This window comes from Antechinus flavipes, chromosome 4 (assembly GCF_016432865.1).
Source record: "Antechinus flavipes isolate AdamAnt ecotype Samford, QLD, Australia chromosome 4, AdamAnt_v2, whole genome shotgun sequence".
Classification (NCBI taxonomy): domain Eukaryota; kingdom Metazoa; phylum Chordata; class Mammalia; order Dasyuromorphia; family Dasyuridae; genus Antechinus; species Antechinus flavipes.
This window is the reverse complement of record NC_067401.1, coordinates 142,435,544-142,443,066: the sequence shown is the minus strand read 5'-3', so window position 1 is coordinate 142,443,066 and position 7,523 is coordinate 142,435,544. Positions and strand designations below refer to the sequence as shown.

General features: G+C 34.5%; 1 pseudogene; it reads right to left on the bottom strand.

Moving 5' to 3' along the window:
* Window positions 1–232: 232 nt before the first annotated feature.
* LOC127561363 (endoribonuclease LACTB2-like) lies at window positions 233–4,692 on the bottom strand (annotated as a pseudogene).
* Between the last annotated feature and the right edge of the window lie 2,831 nt (window positions 4,693–7,523).

The window sequence follows — 7,523 nt, the reverse complement described above, 5'->3', positions numbered from 1 at the left end:
TTATTATTTTTAAAGTACTGAAGTTTTAATTAACCCAATAAGAACACAAATTATTACAATCTATTTTCATAAAATTTTGAAAACAACAAAAAGTTAAATAAATTATAATTACAGTGAATACTCTAAATATAGATTGTGGAACTCTTTTTTTTTATAATGGAACAGATGTGATGCTAATTATTTATAGCTAGTTTCTTTTTCAATATTCTTCTCAGTAAAGGCTTCAAATGATTTATTCTGTATTCACTAGCATGAAATGGAGATTGGCTTTTCACATCTTTTCAGGAGTCATTTTGCTTGATAGCTTTTTATCTTTTCCCAGTTTATTCAAATGAAGGGAGAGGTTATATTAAATTGTTTTATATAAATGTTCAAGCACTGATTGAATTTAGCACATCAATCCAAGAAATTATAGTGACTCATTGGTATTGGGATCATACTGGGGGCATATCAGACATCAGTAATAGCATCAATGTGGGCACTGAACATAAATATAAATATATCTTATAAATTATCTTTACAAATTCCATTTTAGTAAATAACCTTCTAACATTATCATAAAAAAATCAAAGATTTGAGGTTCCTGTGCATTTCTGTGAGAAATGTATTCTTTAATTTTAACTTCATCATCACTGATGACTGGACCATGTCCTAAATATATCAAATTAGTTTTAATCTAAAACACATTCAAATATTGCTATATTTCTTCTAGAATTTCTTCTAGAATTCAGTCTCCAGAAAACAGCACTTTCCTCTTCTAAAAGTAGAGCCATATGATCATTAGTGAGTCCACGTAGGTATAGAATTCTGAGAGTGGCTCTTTCTATGTTAATCACTTCATTGAAACTTAAGTAGAAAACAAAATCAAGGTACAGCTTTGCTGATGACACAAAAATTGCCCAGATTCATTGATAGGCACTGTTGCCAACTACATTTATCAATATGCAGAAATATTTTAGTAACTGGATTATTACATGTTCAGGGCATAAATCCATAGTACAAAAAAGCCAGTAGGACCTGAGACTCAGTTTGAGAAATATCATGTAGGTATTAATTATGTCACCAGGATGCATACAACAGAATTTTACAGCAGGCAGAAAGGGATATAAAAATTTATGCTCATCTCAGGTAAAATTATAAACTGATCAGTAAACACTAGGGACAAAGCTGGAATATGCAGACTAACCATTAATGCTGGAAGCATATTAGTTACATGATATGCTCATTTTAAGTAAACAGTAAAGCTGAGCCAGAAATTGGCTAATCACTGGAGCTAAAATTTTATGTCAGTTAAACTTGGCATGTTCTAACTAGTATTGTGCCTTGCTTTTTTAAGTAAAAGAAAGCATACAGACAAACCAGAAAAAATCTCTTATTCTAGTTAAATAGTTATTTTCAGAGCAAACTGGTGATTTTTTTAGTGAAATTTTTTTAGTACCTCATCTCCAATTACTCTAAGAGGTAATTTAGAGAAGTGCCTCCCAGGGAAATATATGGTTTCAAAGGGATTAGAACCCTTAAAATATGTAAAGCAGTTACATTTATTCACGGATGCTCCCTAGGCTAATCTTTAACAATTTGAAAACTGAAAAATATATGGCAATAATATTTTTAAATGCACATGTGAATAATAATAGCTCACATTTACATAGTTCCTTAAGGTTTAAAAAAAGTTGGTCAAATTACCTTGTGAATAATATTTGTCCCATTTTATAGGTGAAGTGACTGAAACTTAAGAAAGTAAATTAGATGACAGCTTAAATTCATTTGTAAGTGTTGCAACCAGGTCTCAAACAACTATCTTTTAACTCCAAGAACAGTGAATTTACGTTATTTACATTTACATTAGTTATTGATCAGTGGCAAAACAGGGGAATAAGAGAAGAGAAAAAGCATTTTTAAAGAGTTGATTATGTATCAGATATGATGCTAAGCTCCTCACAAATACCATCTCATTTGATTTTTTAAAATAGGATTTACCTTAATGCATCTTCCTATCCCACTTTATCCTGTTATCTTTTGCTAAAAATCCTGAAAATGCTACTGGCCTAGCCACTGTCAACTTAAGGGGTCTAAGATTGTTGAGTTCAATGAACTAGAGAACTCAGGAGATATACCTTCCCTGGGAAACTGAGTAATCTCTCTATAGTCATGTCTATTTATTCACTCAAAGAATTTTCCTTAATGACTATACTGTGCTTAGCTCTACAATAGGTACAATAAAGGAATATAGGGACGTATATGACATGATCCCTGCAATCAAGGAATTCACAATTTTAGTAGGAAAAGAGAATTTCTACTGATAAAACAGTTCATAAGAAGATAGTCATTAATAAATAAAATAAAGTATTAAATTGTTTTCTACAATGAATGCCCATAAAATTATTACTGGAATAGTGATCACAATTTCCTTTACTTTTACCTTTATATACTATATATATATAGTAAGCTATAGTATGGCCTACTAGAAGAATTCACATCTTTTTGAAAGTTTTTTTTTAAGTTTTTTTAAATCGTTTTCCAAAAGCATTTCTGGGGTGAGGGAAGGGGAGGATATTTCAAGAAACACCTTTTTTTGCAAGAAAAAAATATACAAAAATTATTTTTGAGATACTTTTTAATAGAAGTTTTACAATTTTAAATATAGATCTGCCTTTTGAAAAAAATATATAATTTGACCTTCAGTGATTTGCCCTAAATTTTTTTTCTACTGCATCACCCAAGGAGGGCAACTCCATTGTTTAACTAATTTCTATTGCCATAAGCATTACTGAACCTAAATTGTAAAATCCTGCATTGATAAACAAAACAATTATCTATTCCACATCATGACTTTTCCCATCATGGTTTTGATATATCTAAGATAGGTATAAGAAACTATATGGGAATTTGGGGGGGGAAGGGAATTTCACAGAAGCCACAAACAACATCAAAGGCCAACAGATGAGAAACAAAGTTTAGAAACTCAGAAATGCACAAAATATATGTATAGTATTATAGAATATTAATCCAAACTTTATAACATATCACTATAAAACCCCATTAAAGAAAAAGAAAAATTCAGACTTCTTTGGTACAAAGGAGCATCAAAAATTTTTACCATGAGTTTCCAGATCCAGGGACACCATGCTCCTAACCCCTATGATGTGCAATGGATAACTGTACAGACATCCCTTTAGTTGAAATGTTTAATTGTTTAATTCTGTAGAATTTGAATCTCAGATCTTAAAGAATATTCAGGCTAAAGAAAATAATATATGAGACACTGACAATGTACTACTAGAAAGGAAGAAACAATTAAAAGTTTGGAAAGCCTCAAAGGTAAAACTACTGTCCAAAGAAATGGCTAACAGAAAAGAGATAACTATATGAGTAGAATACTTAAAGCCCTGCTAAACAGGTTAAGCAAAAAAAAAAAAAAAAACTGCTAAATGGGACACATAAATCTTACTACTCAAAGCATTCATGATATTGCCCACATTCCAATTAGCTGATTAACATACTTACTGCTGACACTAATAGCAGCAATCTAAAGAAAAGGAAGACCAGAACAAAGAGAATCTCAAATGAAGTGCTATAGTCCTACAACTGTGATCCCATACAGGTTTCTCTAGAATCTCATCTGCTTCTCTCCTCACTGCCTATTTACACAATAGTGTAGAGGAATGCACAGGATCTCTGGAGGTTCTGGAACTCGGGCTCAAACATCATCTCCATCACTTAGTACCTTTGTGGTGCTGGCCAAGGTACTGAATCACTTTGGAACAGATCTATCAAATGAGGAGGCTAGACTGGATGGCACCTAAGGTGCTTCCAGCTCTACAACTACCATATCATGAATATTTGCACATATGGAAATAAGCACATACATAGACACAGTAAGAAGAGACCTCAGACCTGGAAGATAACAAGAGGGCAGATGTTTTCAGGAATTTTTCAGTAGTGAAGAGGGGAGCTGCAATGCTCTATTCATAAAATATTACAAAAGATAAGAATTCAAAGGAACCTCAGAGACTTTCTAGTGTAATCCATACATGAAGGAAAATTCCTTTTACAGTATCATGTCAAATAAATGTATTATTCATAATACATTGGATCTACATATTGTATTACTTATCTGTGCTTTACAAACCTTAAAGCACTATATAAATGCTAGTTGTGCTGGTGGTACTGATACTGGTTAGGGTAGTGATGGTGGATATGGGAGTGGTGGTGATAATCACAATCAAGGAAAGAATTTCTCAGCTCCTGACTAGTCCACTTCATCAGCAAACAGCTCTGGTTATCATCAAGAAGTTCCCTCTTAAATCAAAATTAAATCTATCTCTGAAATTTCTATGCATTCTTGTTTCAAATTCTGACTTATGGAAAATAAAGGGAAAAAAAACATACTTACTGCTTGTTTTGTGATTTTAGGGAAAGGTTCAGATTCGCTCCTACAAAATGATGCTCTCAGACTCAATTAAAGTGAAAGTAAAATTTAATTATACAATACACAGAATAGATTGCTTGCAATAACAACTAATACAGCAAATAACACATAACAGACAAAGAATGATGAGGATTATGATTAGGATAGAGGAAAGAGATAGAGAATACTTCACCGATTCGAGGAAACACTAGAGTGGCTGGGAGCCCCATTCTGCAGCCTTCAACTCGATCGGGAAAAGTGGGTCCCAGGCAGATGAACATCTCCGTGGGTGAGGCTCCAAAATGGAGAATGCTTTGCCCGCTTTTTATAGGAATCAGGACAAAGAAGGCTTTGGGCCAAATGAAGACCTCATGTAAGACAGGGACGTACCAACTAGGGCTCCAGGTGGTTATAGTCAAATGTTGTATTGACAAGGGGACCAGTCCTTATCAACAGCAACAGTTCCAAGGAGTGGCGAGTTCCTGGAATTACGTATTTGGAGCTAAAATACAGGTGGTACGTGCCTATCTTATAGGTTAAAAAATGGTCAAGTTCTCATGGGAGTAAAAGCTAAAACATCTGTTGTTATGGGTTAGGGAATGGTCAAGTTCCCATGGGAGAATATAGTCAAATGTTGTCAAGTTCCCATGGGAGTCATGTCCTACCTCGATTAGGTTCACATGGTTCGGATGGAGATTAGATTCACATGGAGATTGGGTTCACATGGGGAAAGTCACGTTCTTACAATGATTTGAAATGAACTAACTAATAATATGGAGATTCCCTATTCATTTGGCCTTAAGTTCATGAGAAGCATAAGAGAACGTGACAAGGGGGGTGAAGTTGGAGTAAATCTTCTTCATTTTAGAGTCCATATATAACAGTTACAAAAACATAGGGATAACACAAATCTGGATATAGGAATAGCTAAACTATTAAAATAAACAGTAGCACTGTTAGATCTAAATAAAAAAAAATCATACCAATGGTGACTGCTTCTGAACACAAAGTTTTGACTCTATGATGTTGCTTTCCATAGAATTATTCTCCAATTTTATAATAAGATTTAACCATAAAATAGATTTAGCTTTAATTTGTTGATTTTTTCCAGATCATACGCAATTCAACAAAAAAATGGGATACTCTAAACAAACCATCATTATTATCAACAAACATTAATCAATTACTTTGTGGCAAGCACCACGTAAAGTACTGAGGATCCAAAGAAAGCCAAAAAATTAATCTCTGCAGAAGAATTTTCTAATGAGGAAGAAAATAAGCAACAAATATGTACACACAAGACTGTGTGTGTTTGTGTGTGTGTGTGTATGTGTGTGTGTGTGTGTGTGTGTGTGTGTGTGTGTGTGTGTGTAGTAAATTAGAATTAATCACAGAGGGAAGGCACTAATATTAGAGGGACTGGAAAAGGTCTCTTACAGAATATAAAATCTGAGCTGTCTGAAGGCATTCAGTAAACAGAGAGGAGGAAAGAAAGTTTTCCAAGCTTATGGGAACAACAATTGAAAATGCATTAAATTTGGAGATGGTAAAGACCAGTATCATTAGATGATAGAAAAATAGAGAGGAGTAAAGTGAAAAAAAGACTGGAATGGCAAGAAGAGACCAGTTAGTAAAGTTTTAAAAAACAAAACAGAGAACATTCTAGTTGATTCTAGAGGCTGTTGAGTAGGAGAGTGAAATGGTCAGACATGTATTTTGGCAGCTTAGTGGAGAATAGGCTGAAGTAAGAAAGGAATTGGAGAAGGGAGATAAACTAGAAGGCTATTGCAGTATTCTAGGCATAAGGTAATAAGGGTCTATGTGAGTGGAGAAATACATGTATGAAATGTTACAAAGATGGAATCAGCAAAACTTGGCAGTTAATTGGATTTGTGGTCTGAGTGCGAATGATGAATTGAGGATGACACCATGATTGCAAGGAGATGGTCCTACTGACAATGATGGAGAAGTCCAGAAGGGGGAAGGGTTAAAAGGGAAAATGATGAGTTGTCTTGAACGTGTTGAGATTAAGATGTTGTGGAGATCTGATTGGTGAAAGCCATACTACTAGGGTAAGAGCCATTGAGAAAGAAGAGGATGAAAGCTATTACAAGGACATTGTACTAAGCAAATATTTGTGTGTCTGGGAACTTATTCAAACTGACCAGCACATGGTCTGTAGGGTCCCTTTTGGGTTGAAAGTCATAACAAGGATGAAGTAACCAGATAGCAAAAAAAACCAGATGCCATGAGCAGAACATAACCTTCATTGTGTCCACCACATAACCTTGGATATCTAGGTACTCACCCAACAGTGCTGGTGTGACACCCAAGCTCTAGAACCCATGCCCCAAATAAAACTTCTTGCTAAGTGTAATGCAAATCCACAATGACATAAATAATGTCACTGCATCATATATAATGATGCTTTGCAGCTCCTCCTCCATTTGTTTGATTTCTATAATTACTATAGAACTTTTGTGGGGGTCTTTGTGAGGATCCAGTACCTAGACTGCTGCCTAGACTGCATATCAGGGATCTGAGACCCAATGAATTGTCTGGCAGTGGTCCCCAGATAAGCCCTATGTAAATAACCCATTATGATTTTATTAAATTGTTTACATAATCATAATGGAGTTCCTTGCCTCTTTCTTTAGTACAATTAGCTTGTCCCTTGGTTGGAGGTGAGGGGGAGACTTGGAATTATCTTGATTAGGGAATTCTGGATGTCTATGAGATATCCAATTAGATATTGTCTAGTGAGAATCTGATGATTTAAGATTGAAAGGAGACAATTTAGGGCAGCATCAATAGATCTAAGAATCATTTGCATAAGGGATAATAATTGAATCCATGGATGCTGATAAGAGCACCAAGAAAGACTGCATAGAAAGTTAACATCATGATCAAAATAGCAATAGTTATATGTGAAAATATGAGATTAATACTATATTTTATGTCAACAATAATGCCCTTCGAAACCTGCAGAGTTGTCAGTCATTCACCTCTGTAAAGAGAAAGGAATAGTCATGGGAACCACAATTCTTATCATGGCGTATTTGAAAGCATGGAAAGCTTTCCCCCCACAGAATGGGAAGATGGAAGAACTGTT